The sequence below is a fragment of the Monodon monoceros genome, unplaced genomic scaffold (assembly GCF_005190385.1).
Source record: "Monodon monoceros isolate NGI ecotype Baffin Bay Population unplaced genomic scaffold, NGI_Narwhal_1 Super_Scaffold_6, whole genome shotgun sequence".
In the NCBI taxonomy this organism is placed as follows: Eukaryota; Metazoa; Chordata; class Mammalia; order Artiodactyla; family Monodontidae; genus Monodon; species Monodon monoceros.
This window is the reverse complement of record NW_021703783.1, coordinates 80,731,389-80,749,892: the sequence shown is the minus strand read 5'-3', so window position 1 is coordinate 80,749,892 and position 18,504 is coordinate 80,731,389.

The following is an 18,504-nucleotide window of genomic DNA, read 5'->3' as shown; positions in this document are numbered from 1 at the left end:
GGGAATTTCCCCAAATTACATTTTTAATTCTATTAAAACTCCTGCATGATTTAAATATAATCTATAAATTTATGACAGAAATAAAGACGTATGGCAGTAATAAAGATGTATAAAATTTAGAAAACCAGTTCTGTCCTTTTCACCTCAGCCTCCAATCAATTCCTAGCGTTATTTCTTACTTGAAGCCCTAAATTCAAATGGGAATAATTTTGCCATCAGATAACACAATACCTCACATATGAACCTCAGATTCATGTTTCTTGGCATGCTACTTTGGAAAAATATAAAAGCAGACCCACCTGGTTTTAAATACATTTGGTAAGGCATCTTATTTTGTTTAATGAGAAACCAAAGAGCTCGGTTATTTTCCTTTTGCGTTCATGGTGTGAATTCCCAAGGTTTCTGTGGAAAAGAGGAAGTTAAGATTCAGATTCTAGTTGTCAGATCTGCAGTACTAGATGCTGCTGTGCCAGAACGTTCATGAATTTGAGAGGATCATTATCAGTTGAGGTCCAAGTGAGAGTCTCCAGGAACTTGGAAAAGGGAAAATCTTGCGCCCATTAGGTGAAACAGCAAGAAGAATAAAACCAACCTCAAAGTCTCCTGAAAGAGAAGGGCAAGGAGGAATATCCAAAAGGAGAATGGGTCATTCAGACGGGAGGGCTGCTACCTAAGGAACAGCCTATTCTAGAACAATCCAAAACGTATCCAGAAGGAGAAGTAATCCGCTTCTGGGCAAAAGAATCGATATTGTGGTGATAGATGCAGGGTGTGGTAGCACATGAGTATTAGAATACTGCAGGAATCTCTAAGACCATCTTTATCGTGAGTGCAAAGCCAGATTAAGGGTGGGCCAGGCAGGCAGGATCCAACAACGACAACCTACAATATCTAGATCTAAAATAAGACCACAAACATACAGAGGTAAGGGAAATGTTTTTGGTTTTGTTTGTTTTTCTGGTTTTCAGCAAAATCTTTTATTTACCTCCTGTTCCCCAACTACGTCACATGAACACAGGTAGCCAGGTACCTTTGTAAACGTAGAGCACTCAGTATGAATAGAAATCATGCACGTCAGTGATTTTTTAACAAGAAACTTAATGAGTAAAAAGACTTCAGGTGTGTTTGAAATGTCTGCCCTTTACTGTATTCCAATCACAGAATATTATCTGTGTCGAAATTTTACTCAAATGTAGACACGTGTTTTGTTTCTTTGTTTTTGGCCTCGCTGCGCAGCTTGCAGGATCTCAGTTCCTCAACCAGAGATTGAACCCGGGCCCCCAGCAGTGAAAGCACAGAGTCCTAACCACTGGACCACCAGGGAACTCCCTAGACACTTTTTCTTTGCACACTTGCTAGTAACTACCTAGTGTGTTTCAGATCGTGTTTACTTCTGACAGTTGTTCTTCCCAGAAGCTGCTGGTCTTCTTGAGGACAGGATTGTAAGTAGTTGGGAAAGAAGGTTTAATAAACTGTGGGCTAGAGGTGAGAAGTGAGACCTCTGAGACACTCCCTCTTGTATCCATGGCGGTCTCAGAGCTGCCTTGATTTATTCCTTCAAATAGATGCTGTTCTAGATGCCAGGATATATCAGTGGACAAAGCAAAGATTCCTGTCTTTGTAGCATTTCTGCATGAGGAGACAGATAATAAACATGGGCATGATGACTAAGTAAATTTCATAGCATAGTAGACAATAAGTAGTTTATGAAAAAAGGAAAGCTGAGTAGAGTAAGGAGAAGCAGGAAGGGGAGAGGTTCCCCTTTTAAATAGGCTCATCAGCCATGCCATATTACGATGGTAGCATTTGTGTCAAGACTGGAAGGTGAGGTAGCATTTGTGTCCTCACTGGAGGTGAGGAAGTGAACCGCTCAGCAGCCAGGGAGACAGCAGGTCAAGGGCTGAAAGACAGGTTAGGACCAAGGGCTTCTTGAAGGAGGGAGAGTCACACTTAATTACTGGGATTATATTGGTTGCTTGGGGACACTGAAGAAAGTCATCTTTATTCCACCTTTCTTGCACTCAGAACTCACTTCTAAATGTCACATTACTATTTCAGGCATATCGATTTGAGTGTGCACAAAATTGATATGCCTACTCAGGCTGCCCACTTGTTTCTCTCTCTTCTGATGCCATTAAACATTCAGAGTGGCTTGCTGTGGTGGCGGAGGCATAAGTTTTCCCTCTAGCTTTGAACTGAGAGCTCATAAGCTTCTACACTGCAATTAAGTCAAAATTGGAAGTGAAATTACACTGCTTGGAATTTTAGCCCAGTTTGTAGCTATCATTTTAATCCCCGAAATTGGATTTAGGGAATCTAAGTTGCAAATGCCCTGTGGCACTTTTAGATAGAAGATAACACAATGGCTTCTACCTGGTTACTTCTACAGTGTTTCAAATATCATGCCCACAGGTATTAAAAAATCATTAAGCCCCTAAGGAGATTAGGCAATTTGAAGGGAAATAAGTAGTAACAACAGAAAATAGAGGTAGCCACACCCCGGGGCTTCTGATATTGGGGTTGTCAGCCACAGGCTTTAAAATAATTATGTTTGATAGTGTTTAAGGAGATAAAACACAAGATTGAAAATCTCAGCAGAGAACTGGAAATTATTATTTTTGTTAATAGCAGACGTTAGGGGCATGACAGATGTGAAGAAAAACCAAATAGAAATTCTAGAACTGAAAAATGCAATAACCTAAAATAAGAACTCAGTACATCCATTCATGTCTTCTATATTCTATAAAATACAACAAACCAAAATAATTTTGTTGACCTTTTCAAAAAAGTTTGACTTTGTTGATTCTATTGTATGCTTCTTTTCTTCTATTCATCCTCACCTTTATTATCTCCTTCCTTTCATTCTCTTTGGATTTATTCCATGTTCCTTTTCTAATCTCTTATTTGAGATACATGTCTTTAATGTTTGTTTGTTTGTGTTTGTTTTTTTAACTAATGTGAGCATATAAGGCTAAAAGTAGCATTTTTGCTCTATCCCACAAGTATTATTTTTTCTTTTTTTTTTTGTTTTTGTTTCATTTTTTTCTATTCTACAAGTTTTGATGCAGAGGGCTTTTACTATCATTCTGTTCCAATTATTTATTAACTTTTCATTATTATTTCTTTTTTACCCTGGAGTTAATGTTTTTGATTTCTAAATACAATATCTCAAGGGCTTTTAATTTTTTAAAAAAATAAATTTATTTATTTTTGGCTGTGTTGGGTCTTCGTTGCTGCACGTGGCCTTTCTCTAGTTGCAGTGAACGGGGGCTACTCTTTGTTGTGGTCCGCTGGCTTCTCATTGTGGTGGCTTTTCTTGTTGCAGAGCATGGACTTTAGGCACATGGGCTTCAGTAGTTGTGGCACATGGGCTCAGTAGTTGCAGCACGCAGACTTAGTTGCTCCACGGCATGTGGGATCTTCCCAGACCGGGGGTCAAACCCACGTTCCCTGCATTGGCAGGTGGATTGTTAAACACTGTGCTACCAGGGAAGTCCTTTTAATATGTTTTTTGTTATTAATTTTTAACCCTGAGACCATGTTCTCTAATCATTCACCATTGAGTTAAAAATTAGTAACAAAAACAGAACCCAACAAACTTTCTCTGTAAAAGGCCAGGTAGTAAATATTTTAGGCTTTGCAAAACAATGTATAGTTTCTGTGGCATACCATTTTTTTTTTTTTTGGCCACACTGAGCGGCTTGTGGGAATCTTAGTTCCCTGACCAAGGATCTAACCCTGGGCCTAACCACTGGATCACCAGGGAATTCCCTTCTGTGGTATATTTTTTAATGGAATGTTATGTACCCATTACAATGACTCATTTTTTAAATACCAATATGGAACTCTAAGCTACATTATAAAATAAGAAATGCAAGATGCTAGTGTATATATGATAATTCAATTTATATTTTAAAGGATATATTAAATATTATACGTACTTACATATGCATGGAATATCCTAGAAGGATACATAGAAAATTGTTAAAAATGAGCATCTCTGGGGAAAACTAGGGTTTGGGTACCAAAGATGGGAGACTTACTTTTCTCTATATACTTTTTGGTATTCTGAATTTCCTTTTTACAATTTGTATTACCTAGTTAAAAAAGTATAAAACCTTTTAAAAATTATAGGCTGGCATTTTATCATACAACACTTTTTTTTTTTTTTTGCGGTACGCTGGCCTCTCATCATTGTGGCCTCTCCCATTGCAGAGCACAGGCTCCGGACGCGCAGGCTCAGTGGCCATGGCTCACGGGCCTAGCCGCTCCGCGGCATGTGGGATCTTCCCGGACCGGGGCATGAACCCGTGTCCCCTGCATTGGCAGGCGGACTCTCAACCACTGCGCCACCAGGGAAGCCCCTAGAACTTGAACTTTTAATATAGCAACTAGGATTGCTATTGTTCTTAGTTCATAGTTCAAGGTAGCCAGCTTTATTTATTTTTGCTCCTACATGCTATAGACTAGAAATATATTACCAGAAAGAAAAAAGAAAATTGTGTGCCAAAGTGGTTTAGAAACCAAAAGTCAGAATTTAATCTCTACATTAAGCTGAATATTGGGGAGGTATACACTCAGAAATTAAATTGTGAAAACATTAAAACACACACACGGGGCTTCCCTGGTGGCGCAGTGGTTGAGAGTCCGCCTGCTGATGCAGGGGACACGGGTTCGTGCCCTGGTCTGGGAAGATCCCACATGCCGCAGAGCGGCTGGGCCCGTGAGCCATGGCCGCTGAGCCTGCGCGTCCGGAGCCTGTGCTCCGCAACGGGAGAGGCCACAACAGTGAGAGGCCCGCGAACCGGAAAACACACACACACACACACACACACACACACACACACACACACACACACGATATTGACAATTTTCTAAAAAGATAAAAATTGCCTATACTGATTAAAAAAAAGTTTTTTAACCATTCTTAATAATTTCTCCTTATTTATTGTTCTATCCCTGTTATAGACAGCATCTTCAAACATTTCCTAAAGTTTATCACAAGTTAAATATTACGTTGACATTTTTAATATTAGTCTTCCTGTTCCACCATTATAATACTTTTGAAAATCTTCAATATTTTTATTTCACTTTTTCAATCATTTTCACACATCCCAATAACTTCTTTCTTAATTTCAGTCATCACTGTTTCCATTTCTTTTATTATGTTTTTTCAGATCAAGATCTGTAATTCTTTTGCATCTGTGATTCAATGCCCATCCTACCATAAAAGGCCTCTTTAACTGTTCACTTCTGTGTTATATTCAGTTCAGTTTTTTTAAAAAATCAGTGTTATTGAGGTACACTAAAAGATAAACTGAGGCACATTAAAATTTACAAGAGTTTATTTGAGCAAACATCAATTTCCAACACGAAAGTGGTTAGAAAATTGTTAGGAGCACCCTACCAACAGGAGCTAAGAGAAAGGCTCTTGTGGAGCAGACAAGGAAGCAAAGCAAGGAAGTTATTTGATTGGCTATAGCTTAAGCATTTGCTTGTTTTAGGGAAGGCTAGTTGCCTGTTTGTGATTGGTTGTTCTTAAATCTTGTCTTCTTGGATATGAGAGCATTTCCAACTGATTCTGGCTTAAGTTTTGGTTTGCTTATGGAGGCTACCAAGGCATTAGAGCCACCTCAGCATAAAATAATCTTTTTGTTTAGCTACTTTAACAGATATAATTTACAGTCAATAAAATTTACCCATTTCAATATATAGCTCTATTTAATATTGTACTAGAGGTCCTAACAATTGTAATAAGGCAAGAAAGAGGAATAAAAAAATGTATAGACTGAAAAGGAAGAAGTAAAATTGTCTTTATTTGAAGATGATATGATCAGGGAATTCCCTGGCAGTCCAGTGGTTAGGACTACTAGGTTAGCTTTTACTGCCTAGGGCCTGGGTTCAATCCCTGGTCAGGGAACTAAGATCCCACAAGCTGTGCAACTCGGCCAAAAAAAATGAAGATGATATGATCAGCTATTTATAAAATTCTAAGAAATCCACTAAAAAACTGCTGGTACTAGGAAATGAATTTAGCAAGGCTACAGAATATGAGATTAATATACAAAAATCAATTGTATTTCTATATATTGACAAGAAACTATTGGACATTAAAATTTTTTAAATATCATTTATAGGGACTTCCCTGGTGGCGCAGCGGTTAAGATTCCGCCTGCCAGTGCAGGGGACACAGGTTCAATCCCTGGTCCGGGAAGATCCCACATGCCATGGAGCAACTAAGCCCATGCACCACAACTACTGAGCCTGTGCTCTAGAGCCTTGCTCCACAACAAGAGAAGCTACTGCAATGAGAAGCCCGCACACCACAACAAAGAGTAGTCCCTGCTTGCCTCAACTAGAGAAAGCTCGTGCGCAGCAACAAAGACCCAACGCAGCCAAAGTAAATAAATAAATAGATTTATAATAAAAAAATATATCATTTATAATAGCATTTTAAAAACATAAAATACTTAAGGGTAAATATGTGTAAGACCTGAATACTGAAGACATTCTTGAGAGAAATTAAAGAGGACCTAAATAAGTGGAGAGTTATACAACGTTCATCGATTAGAAGACAATATTGTTAAGGCATCAAATCTCTCAAATTTAATTATAGAGTCTAGACAATGCTAATCAAAATTTCAGTACATGACTTGTAGAAATTGACAAGCTGATTATAAAATTTATATGGAAGTCCAAAAAATCTAAAAGAAAACAATTTTTCAACAGAAGAACTTTTGTTAGAGGCATCATAAAACTACAGTAATCAATATCATAGTGTGATATTGGCATAAGAATAGGCACAGATCAATGGAACAGAATAGAGAGTCCAAAAACAGACTTACACTTGTATGGTTGATTATTTTTTTATAAATGAAGCTGGAGGCTTCCCTGGTGGCGCAGTGGTTGAGAGTCCGCCTGCCGATGCAGGGACACGGGTTCGTGTCCCGATCCGGGAAGATCCCACATGTCGCAGAGCGGCTGGGCCCGTAAGCCATGGCCGCTGAGCCTGCGCGTCCGGAGCCTTAAAAAAAAAAAAAGTAAATATGAAGCTGGAATAATTTGATATCCAGATGGGAAAAAAGTGAACCCTTATCTTTGCCTCATAACATATACAGAAATTAGTTGATTAGTTGATTCAAAGATTTGAAGAGGTAAAACTATAAAACTTCAATAAGAAAGCATAAGAGAAAAATTTAATGCCCTTGTGTTAGGCAAAACAAAAAAAAATTTTTTTTGGTTGTGCCGTGTGGCATGCGGGATCTTCCCTAACCAGGGATCAAACCCACACCCCCTGCAGTGGAAGCACGGAGTCTTAACCACTGAACCACCAGGGAAGTCCAAAAATTTCTAAAATAGGACACAAAACACACAAAACCTAAAAGAATAAGAATTGCTAAATTGAACTTCATCAAAATTTAAACCATGGCTCTTCAATACCCATGAATAAAATTAAAAGCCAAGCCACAAACTGGGAGAATACATATGCAAAACTTATTTCTGATAAAAGTCTTATAGCTAGAACATTAAAAAATTCTAAAACTCAATAATAAGACTAAAATCCAAGTTTAAAAAGGGGACAAAATAAAATAAAATAAAAAAGGGGACGAAATTTTTGAACATACATTTCACTAAAGAAAATATATGAACGATAAACATGAAATGATGCTCATCAGCATCCTTGTCGTTGGAGAAATGCAAATTGAAAACCACAATGAGCTACATCTACACGTATACTAGAATGGCTATAATTAAAAAGATTGAAAATTACCAAATGTTAGCAAGGATGTGCAGCAATCGGAACTCTCATACATTGCTGGTGGGAATGTAAAATGGTATAGCCATTTGGAAAGTAATTTGTTAGTTTCTTATAAAGTTGAACATGCACCTCCTGTTATGACCCAACCATTCCACTCCTAGATATTTGCCTGAGAGAAATGAAAACATGTTCACACAAACACTTGTATGAAAATGATCATTGCAGCTTTATTCATAATAGCTCCAAATTGGAAATAATCCAAATTTCTGTCACTCATGAATGAATAAACAAATTGCTGTAGAGCCATCCAATGGAATTTTACTCAGGAGAAAAAGGAACAAATTATTGATACACACACGTTCAACATGGATAAATCTCAAAAGCTTTATGCTAAGTGAAAGAATCCAGACACAAAAGACTACTTTAAGATTCAATTTATATGAAATTCCAGAACAGGCAAAACGATAGTGTCAGAGTCCAGATCAACAACTGTCTAGGGTTGGGGAGACTGGGAGAAGGGACTGGCTGCAAAGGGGCACAAGGAAAATTTGAGGAGGGGGGGTTATGGAAATGTTCTATATTGTTATTGTGGTGATGGTTACATAACCGTATACATTTGAACCAATAATAATCAGAAGATATAATGAACAACTTTATGTCCATAATTTAAAATTTATATGAAATGGGCAAATTCTTTGAAAAACACAACTTACTGAGGTGACATCAATAGGAGGGTTTTTCTAAACTAAGTACATTTGTGAAAAAGAAGTTAATGCTGGCAAACAAACCAGCATCATCCATGTCAGAAGTGTGAAGAGGGTACAATTGGGACTTTTCTTCGTTGTTGCTGTTTTGTTTGTTTTGTTTTGAGTTAATATGTTGAAACCATATTTATCCCTCCATTTTTTTTCATTTTTTGTTTTTTTGGCCACACCACACAGCTTGTGGGATCTCAGTTCCCTGACCAGGGATTGAACCCAGGCCATGGCAGTGAAAGTGCCGTATCCTAACCACTAGACCACTAGGGAACTCCCTATCCCTCCGTTTTCTTAGGAACTTTATCAATGAATACTATATCGCTTTCAGAAAAAATTCAGCTATATTTCTATATTTGTTTACCAGAAACCTGGAGACATGTATTGTTCAAATTAATTATAAAAGCCCCACAAAATTAATTATAAAAGCACAAAAGAAAAACAAATGATTAAATATATTAAGGACATATATAACTCAGTATGAAAATAAGTATATATCCAAGATATTAAAAAATTATGATAGAAAGAACAGTCTCAAAGAATTTTTTTTCTTTCATCCTGTCTTTGCAATTCCCAGTTTGGCTTTGGTAGAAAATCAAATCTTACCTAATATGTCTTTATGAACATCTGGTAGTGGGTAAGAGAGAAAGACAGGTCTCTGGACTGAATTTTTGGTTCCTTTAAACAGAAAACTATTAAAGAAATTATACCCCCCCTATTTTTCTTACGCTTAAAAACAGATAAAGCTAAAATTGAATCTGTGAATTATTGACCTTGCTTCTGTGTATCTGCACTCATTCAAACTCATTAACATACTATATTTCCTCCTGTAAGTCTTCTCATCTATTTTTGCTCTTTCTTTTTTCTCAACTTAAGAAATCAAGAAAAATCGTTTAAGAGCTCAGACTCTTTTTTTTTTTAATTTTATTTATTTTTGGCTGCATTGGGTCTTTGTTGCTCCACGTGGGCTTTCTCTAGTTGTGGTGAGTGGGAGCTACTCTTCGTTGAGGTGCACGTGCTTCTCATTGCGGTGGCTTCTCTTGTTGCAGAGCACGGGCTCTAGGCGCACGGGCTTCAGTAGTTGTGGCACGCAGGCTCAGTTGTTGTGGCTTGTAGGCTCTAGAGCACAGGCTCAGTAGTTATGGCACATGGGCTTAGTTGCTCCGTGGCCTGTGGGATCTTTGCAGACCAGGGCTTGAACCCGTGTCCCCTGCATTGGCAGGCAGATTCTCATCCACTGAGCCACCAGGGAAGTCCAGAGCTCAGACTCTTAAGGTTGGGGACAGACTCCTTGGGTTGAAATCCTCGCTCTGCCATTTTCCAAAGTCAATTTTTCCTATGCCTAATATGAATAATAATAACAATGACAACATCACTGACATTATTTATTATATGGCCCAGAGGGGTTAAGTAACTTGGCCAAGGTCACATAGCACTATCTACCTGGAAAAAGCCTCACCTCTATGGAAATACTTTGCAGAGGCAAATTAATCCAGGCCCTCCCATTCAAATCCGGGAAAGCAAAACTACATTCAACCCACCAGTGTTGATTGCATGTGTAGAAACAGGACAAGACTTCTGCCCTTTGGACCTTGATAGTCTCAAGAGGAGGTGAATGAGGAAACAGTCCAACTAGTTACGCATGAGAAATGACATGGGAAAAAAGTTCGGGGAGCTTAGTTTTAAGCATGGATGTGGGGCGAGGGCCTGGAGTGAATCAGGAAAAGCCACAAAGAGGAGGAATATTGGAAAGGGAGCCTTAAAACACACTCTTCAGAATCATCTTGAACCAATGGACTCTGCCAACATCTGCTAACACAATTTTTGTAGCAGCCCTTCCAAAGTGGATTGGCAAAGCTAGTCTGGTGTACATAGGGTGACCACCTGTCCCTGTTTGCCTGGGACTGAAGCATCTCCCAGGATGTGGGACTTTCAGTTTTGAAACTGAAGAGTCAAAGCAACCCTGGGCAAACTGGAAGAGTTAGTCGCTGCTGCAGAAGTAAACTATAACAATGCTTGCTAACATCTGCTGATTACCTGTAATGCGTTAGATGCACACTGTTCTAGGAATTTTCCACGTTTGCTCATTTAATTCTCCCAATAACCTCACCCCCATTTGAATACTATCATTAGCTCCATTATGCAATGAAGGAAATCAAGGCACATAAATTCTCAAGGTTATGCTTCCGGGAAGCGTTGGGACCAAACCCAGACATTGTCCTGCTAGGGTTGACCTTTTCCACTATTGTTCTATCCTGGGCAAACATCAAAATAGCTAGCTGCTGAGGATCTTGGATCCCCCAGGAAAATGGGAAGGGTCAGACCTGAGAACCAAAGCATTAAAAATGTCTTTTAGTTTGATCCCAGCATCTCTAGACTCCCAAATCCATGACTCTCTAGGGCAAAATTCCTCCTGCATTGGATGAAGTTCTAGGTCCTTAGGACAGTTTGCAATGGGTTCTTACTTGTTCCCAGGCAACTATGGTTTAAATGGGACTCAATCTCAACACTGCTTAGCTAATATTTTTGTCTCTTTTAAAAAATAATTATCATTAGTTGAGAATGTACTATGCACCTGGCATTGTTCTGAACACCTTGCCTATATTAAATCATTTAATCCTTATTTCTTTTATTAGTCATATACATGCCTGCAGAAGAAGAGAAATTTGAAAGTTAGCTTTTCATCTTCTTTCAAAATTGGTGATGGCTAGTTGGATAAAATAAGTCCACGGGGAATGGAACATATATTGATGCTTCAATGAGTATTTCTCCTAGTATATAACTGATTTGTTTTCTCAGAACTAATCTCTGCTTTTGCAATATTCTGATTTACAACCTATTTTTGTCCCTTTTAAACACAACTCCATTCTCCCAGTCAAAGGTCTTCTATGGAAGTGTTCTTGGTGATTTAGAAACTCGTGATCTTGGTGTAAAGGAGCTTTGGAAACGTTGTTGATTGCTTGCTTGTTCTTAAAGTTTTTATCAGGCAGTTTATATGCCCTCCATGCTTTAGGGGAGAATGAGAAACCACCAGCATCTGTGGTCTTTGTTGAAAGATGGACTTAGAGCACTAATGCTTTGAGGGAGAATGGATTTGAATGGAAGGGGCATTTTTTCCTAATTCTCACCCATCCACCAGATCCTTGGATTTCTGTTGCCAGAATGCCCTTACTTTCAAATGGGATTTCCATTTCTCCTCAATTTTTATGTTGCCATAGGACAAACAGTCATAAAAATTCATGTCCCCTGCCAACCACCCCACTCAGAAACTTCATTATTTTCCTCCTTCAAAACTTCTAAGGAGGGATAAACCATAACTTTCCTTTGAAAATCAAGCCCAGTGAATCAAAAACCTTTATGGTAAGGGAAGGCAATCACAGCTTGGATTCTTCCAGTCAGCCTCATCAACAGTAAATTATATCTATAGCATTCTGTACACATCCTTGCCGAAAATGTACTGTCCTGTGTCCAGAGCAGTGCCTGGCACCAACCAATAAATGCTTCTTTTTGAAACCTTTGTATTTTAAAATAATTTTAAACTTTAAAGAGCTTCAAGAACAGTACAGCTTCAGCAATTGTTAATGATTTGCTACATTTGCTTATCTCACTTTCTATTTTTTATCCATACATAAATTTTTAATGAATCAACAAACATCATGCTCCTTTATGTCTAAATAGTTCAGTATCTATGTCCTTTAAACAAGGACATTCTCTGATATAGCTGTGAAATAACAGAAAACATATATTGGTCTCTGCCCCCAGTTCCTGATACAGAGCTACTGAAACCTTTGTAAATTCCTAAGTGATAAGACAGAGCACTAGGCACATCTTTTGTTCTATTGAGGTGACTCTGGGTGGGCTCCTGGATGGCTCCTAGAGGCAGGCTGGTCACGAGAAAGACCAAGCCACGATTAGAAGCTTGGAATTTTCAGCCGCACTCTCCATCCTGCAGAAAGAGGAGAGGGATTAGAAACGAAGTTAATAATTGATCATGCCTACGGGAGGAAGCCTCCATAAAATCCCAATAGCGGGACTTCCCTGGTGGTCCAGTGGTTAAGAATCCACCTTCCAAGGCAGGGTATGCAGGTTCGATCCCTGGGTGACCTAAGATCCCACATGCCGCAGGGCAACTAAGTCCATGTGCTGCAACTACTGAGCCGTGCCACAGCTAGAGAGAAGCCTGCACACCACAATGAAAGATCCCATGTGCTGCAGCTAAGACCCAACACAGACAAAAATAAATAAATAATAAACATTTTTTTTTAAGTTAAAAAAAAAAATCCCAATAGTGTGGGGTTTGAAGAGCTTCCACGTAGGTGAACTCATCCACACTGGGAGGGTGACGCACCCCAACTCCATGGGGCCAGTAGCTCCCGCACTCAGGATCCTCCCGGACCTTGTTCTATGTTCTTCATTTGGCTGTTCATCTGTATCCATTATCATATCCTTTAATAAACTAATAAACACAAGTGTTTCCCTGAGTTCTATGAGCCACTCTTGCAAATTAATTGAACCCAAGGAGGGGGTCATTGGAACCTCCCATCTACAGCCAGTTGGTCAGAAGCACAGGTGATAAGCTGGGCTTGCAACTGGTGTCTCAAGTGAGTATGTCAGGTCAGGGCGTGGGGGGCAGTCTTGTGGAACTGAGCCCTTAACCTGTGGAATCTGATGTTACCTCCAGATAAACAGTTTCAGAATTGAGTTAAATTACTGGACACCCGGCTGGTGTCACAGAGAATTGCTTGCTGTGGGGGAAAAAAAATCTCTTGGTGACCAGAAGCATCAGAAGTGAAGTGTTTTGTGTGAGTAGTAAAGGAGACTCACAGGAAAGAAACACACAGATGGAAAACTGAGTTTTTTCCTTTTTAATAACCATGGTGTAATTATAAGGTTTGGGAAATGTATTTTAGTTATAATACTCACCTAACATATTGTTTATATTTGAATTTCATCAATTGCCCCCAGAATACCCTTTATAGCAATTTTGACCCCTCTTCCAGGATCCAATTCAAGATCACACTTTGTGGCTGTTCTCTTTAGTCCCCTGTTAACTTAAAACAATAAACCGGCCAGTTATTTTACCAGCAAAATGAGTTTATTCAGGAGCAACAAGGAACTGCAATTCTTGACATGCATCTGTGGTGAACCCACATACAAGTTCGGTAAAGCAAAGAAGGGGAAACTATTTTGTAGAGGAGAAGGGGAAGTTGGGAGGGACTTTTATAAACAAAATGTTCACTGGAAGAAACTGGGAGTTAGAAGTATAGTGGCTTTTCATTGGCTGAGTTATGATAGTCTCTCATTGGCTGAGCTCTTGCCAGACAACGACAAAATCTTTCTTCCTCCTGCTGGTGGTAGTGAAGTAGTCACTTCCTGACAGAGATGTAAGTTGTGTCTCTTCCTGTTGGAATCTGTATTGACGTGGAGTGGTACATGCAAGAGACGTCCCCCTTCTGGTCGCCTGACTCCATTTTAGTGAGATTTCTCTTTAGTTTTCATAGCTTTTATTAATTTATTTAAATTTATTTTATTTATTTGGCTGCATTGGGTCTTCGTTGCTGTGTGTGGGCTTTCTCTAGCTGTGGCGAGCGGGGGCTACTCTTCGGTGCAGTGCACACGTTTCTCATTGCGGTGGCTTCTCTCGTTGCGGAGCACGGGCTCTAGGCACGTAGTTGTGGTACGCAGGCTCAGAAGTTGTGGCTTGCGGGCTCTAGAGCACAGGCTCAGTAGTTGTGGCGCATGGGCTTAGTTGCTCCGCGGCATGTGGGATCTTCCTGGAGCTCGAACCTGTGTCCCCTGCATTGGCAGGTGGATTCTTAACCACTGTGCCACCAGGGAAGTCCCCTTTCATAGCTTTTAAATCTGCAGAAATTCCTCAGCTTTTCTTTGTCCTTCATGGCATTGACATTTTGAAGGCCAATTGTTTCATAGGCTGTCCCTTCATTTGGTTTCCTCACAATTAGATTCAGATCATGCACTTTGGGCAGAAATGCTACACATATTGTGTTCTCAGTGTGTCCTATCAGGATGCAAATGACCTCAGTTTTCTCCACTATTGGCAATATTAACAATACATGCTTCTTGAACTGAGTCGGTAAATTGAGGACACATAATCATATACATGGATTTTATAATTCTTTCTTATCCTCCATTTGTATTATTAAAAACCAATTTGTTCTTCAAAATCTTACTCTGATGAATCCCATAGGTGGGATTTAGTCAGAATGGCTGAGAGCACAGGCTTCAGTACCTGAGAGAGCACAGGCTTCAGTACCTGACACATTGGTTCAAATCCCTGATTCCACTTAGCAATTGTGACCTTGAACAAATTGACCCCTTAGTTTCCTCATTTGGAAACTGATCATAATGAGAGTGTCTGCAGTTTGTTCATCTGTAATGAGGATTCAAGGAAGCAGTAAATGTAATAAAGCACTTAGCTCTTGGCTGGGCACAAAATAAGTGCTCAAAAAAATTAGTGATTGTTATTATTATAATTAACCCATACAATGGCAAGCAGAGACAGCTGGTTCTCCCTAAAAACTTCTTGACTTCTTTTGCCATTGGGAACGGGCCATGTGATCAATTCTGGCCATAGGACTGTAGGTGAAAGTGCCATGTGCCACTTCTGGGCTGAGGACCTTACAAGCTGGTGCTCTTCCCCTGCCACAGTGACCTTGAAGGCTGCATGTTCCAGATGGAGTAGCTACAAGGTGGAGATAGGCTGCCTATTTAAACTGGTGTGGGAAAAAAATCTCTTGGTGACCAGAAGTGTCCTAAGTGTTCTGTGTGATTAGTAAAGGAGACTCACAGGGGAGAGACACATAGGTGGAAAACTGAATTTAAATAAATAAGAAGTAAACCTTTTTGTCTTAAGCCATGGATATTATATTTTACTATAGTAGACTCTAACATTTCCTTGATTAATTTAAGTAGCATGTCCACATAATGTGTAAACAACGATTTGATAATTATGCAAAAGACTAAAGTATACTGTTGATTCTATCCTTAATGACAGTTAACTCTGTGTTTTTACTGATACTTATTCAACAAATATTTCTTGAGCACTAACTGCATGCCTGATTGTCCTGGCAAGTGGCAGGAAAACCAGGCAGAGTTCCTGTAATCATGAGGGTAATAGTCTAGTCAGGGAGACAGGCCTTAATCAAACAATGGCATAGGCAAATGCAGAAGTGTAAGCAGTCTTAGGCTATGAAGAAGGGAGAGGACCACAGTGCTATGAGAGGCTGAAAGTGAGAAATAGATCTACCACTAGCAATGGGATCTTGGAACACTTGGCCTAATAGCCTAGTAGTTTCCCTGTAAAATGGGTACATTGGCCTAGCTGGTCCTGAAGGTCCCTTCCAGCTCGCATAGTCTATATTTTTGTGTGGATTCCTCTTTTTTCCTTGTTTGTGTGAGCATTTTTTAATTGAAAAAAAAAATGAATTTAGCAGAAACATTGGCCAGCGCGTGAGGCAATGTGACTCCTTTTCTTACTGCTAGTGTAAATCCGGCAGTGTCAGGCAGCCTCCCTCAATGCTTTTGCTGAAACTTTGGAATAATGCTTACTAATCATCTTCAGGGGAACTTTGTGAGCTATGAGTAAGCAAGTTTCATTGAGTGACAAAGGCAGGAGTCTTACATCCATTTAGCAAAGATGACCCTCTCCGGGGGTAGAATTTGAAAAGCCCCTGAAGAAATCTGAGGGTGGGGGAAATATTTCCCCCTCTAGCTCCCTGAATTCCCATATTATTTGTAACTTCAGAAAATCCTAGAGCAACAATGAAAGTTTTTACTTGGGAACAACAGTGTTCTTTTTTTCTGATGCTTCAGTGTGAATGTCTTATGGTAGCTGGAAGTCACTGAGGGATAAGGATGGGGAAGAACTCAGAAAGATCTGGAGCTTGAGGGACTTGGCCAGAAAACGCAGATATGAGTCTGTGTGCAGAGGTCTCGTGCTCTAGGAAGGCCCTGGCTGCCAGGCTGAAAAGACCACCCACAATGAAGGATCCAGGGATAACAACTCTACCTCACAATGTTGCCAAGGACCAACAATGAGTACCTGGCATGTTTATTACCAAAGAAGTTCACTACCTTGTACCAAGCACCATAATAATGTGAAATAGTGGTCTTATATAATCTAAAGAAAGAAACAAAGTACTTTAAGTCAGAAGAATAAGGGGTATGATTTTTCCCCCCTGTAATGACTGGAGGTCTTTGCTATGAGTTTCATAACACTTGTATACCCTAGATAGGTGTCAAAGAGGCAAACGACAAAAAAATTAGCACAAGCTTCAATTCATGTGACTTTGATTCCCACGTTGATGCCAGCGAAAAAGCCAATACATAACTGCAAAATAACTTTAAGAAAAATTACATGACTAAGCAAAGCTGGTATTAAAAGGCCAGTTCTTCTTTTTGTAAAGGACTCGAAACTTGCTAACATAATAGGAGCAGTTTTCTCATGCCCATAGAACCATTTTCACATCCCACATCTTGCCAGTTTGGTATTTCCTTCCTTTATTGCTTAAAAGATTGTCAGACATTTTGAAAGGAGAGAAGTCAATTAAAATGCATTTAGATGGTTCTTTAAAAATGCTGATAGGACAAGGCAAATCTAAGATATCAGAAACAGTAAAATATGAGGGTTTTTTTTTTTTGAGAAGGCAAGGAATTTTAATGTTCTGTATCCTTGAGGGAAAATGCTATATTTTGTTAAAAGTAAATATGTTGTTTTCATTCATTCAAGCAAAGTAATTTACTTTACTTCATATTATTGTTGAGTTGTCTCAAACATTATGTCCACATATAGCTTGTAAGTAACTCTTCCAGGAAAAAAGAAAACAAACCCCACATTTCTCCATGATAATACACATATCTAGGATTCTGAGGGGACTTTGGGGACCCAGTGATTTTCACAGCTTTTTCTTTTTTAATCAGTGGAACTAGTTTCTATGTTAAGACTCTCATGAGGAATGTCAAAATATAAAACACATGAAAGTCACCCTGGTGGGAGAGGGGATTGAGGACCCCAACCCAAACTCAATCCAGTATTCATTTCAAATAAACTTTGCTTCACTACTTTATCACCAGAGTCCATCAAAGTATCTGGCAGAAAGATTTGTTGAAGAAATCTATTATGCTGCCTCAGTCAATAGAGATCATCTACTTATAATACATATTAGAACATTTACAAGAATAAATAAAACCTAAGTATCCATCAACAGATAAATGGACAAAAAAGCTGTGGTATACATAAATACAGTGGAATACTACTCAGCCATAAAAAAGATGGAGTTTTGTCACTTGCAGCAACATGGATGGATTGGAGGGCATTATGCTAAGTGAAATAAGTCAGACAGAGAAAGACAAATACTGTATCACTTATATCACTTATATGTGGAATCTAAAAACTACAATAAACTAGTGAATATAACAAAAAAGAAGCAGACTCACAGATATAGAGAACAAAGTAGTGGTTTCCAGTGGGGAGAGGGAAGAGGGGAGGGGCAACATAGGGCTAGGGGCTTAAGAGATATAAACTATTAGGTATAAAATAAGCTACAAGGATATACTGTACAACACAGGAAATATAGCCAATATTTTATAACTATAGATGGAGTATAACCTTTAAAAATTGTGAATCACTATATGTACACCTGCAATTTATATAAATTGTACACCAAGTATACGTCACTAAAAGAAAAAAATAAATTAAAAAATAAAATAGTGTAATAATGGAAACTATTTAGTGTATTATTTTCAATAATAGTAATTGGTCAGGTAACAGCCTTAAGACACATTTTAGTACTTGGCAAAGCAAAGTGAATTCGTTTTCATTTGAGAAGTATATTTTGAGTTGGAGGGACAGAAGACTTTAATATCAATTAATATCAGTCCCCTGTTTGAACACCCCAGACCTGCTTCTTTCCATCTGTGGTACTTAACCTCACTTTCCTCAGCTGTAAAGGAGAACAATAACATCAATTT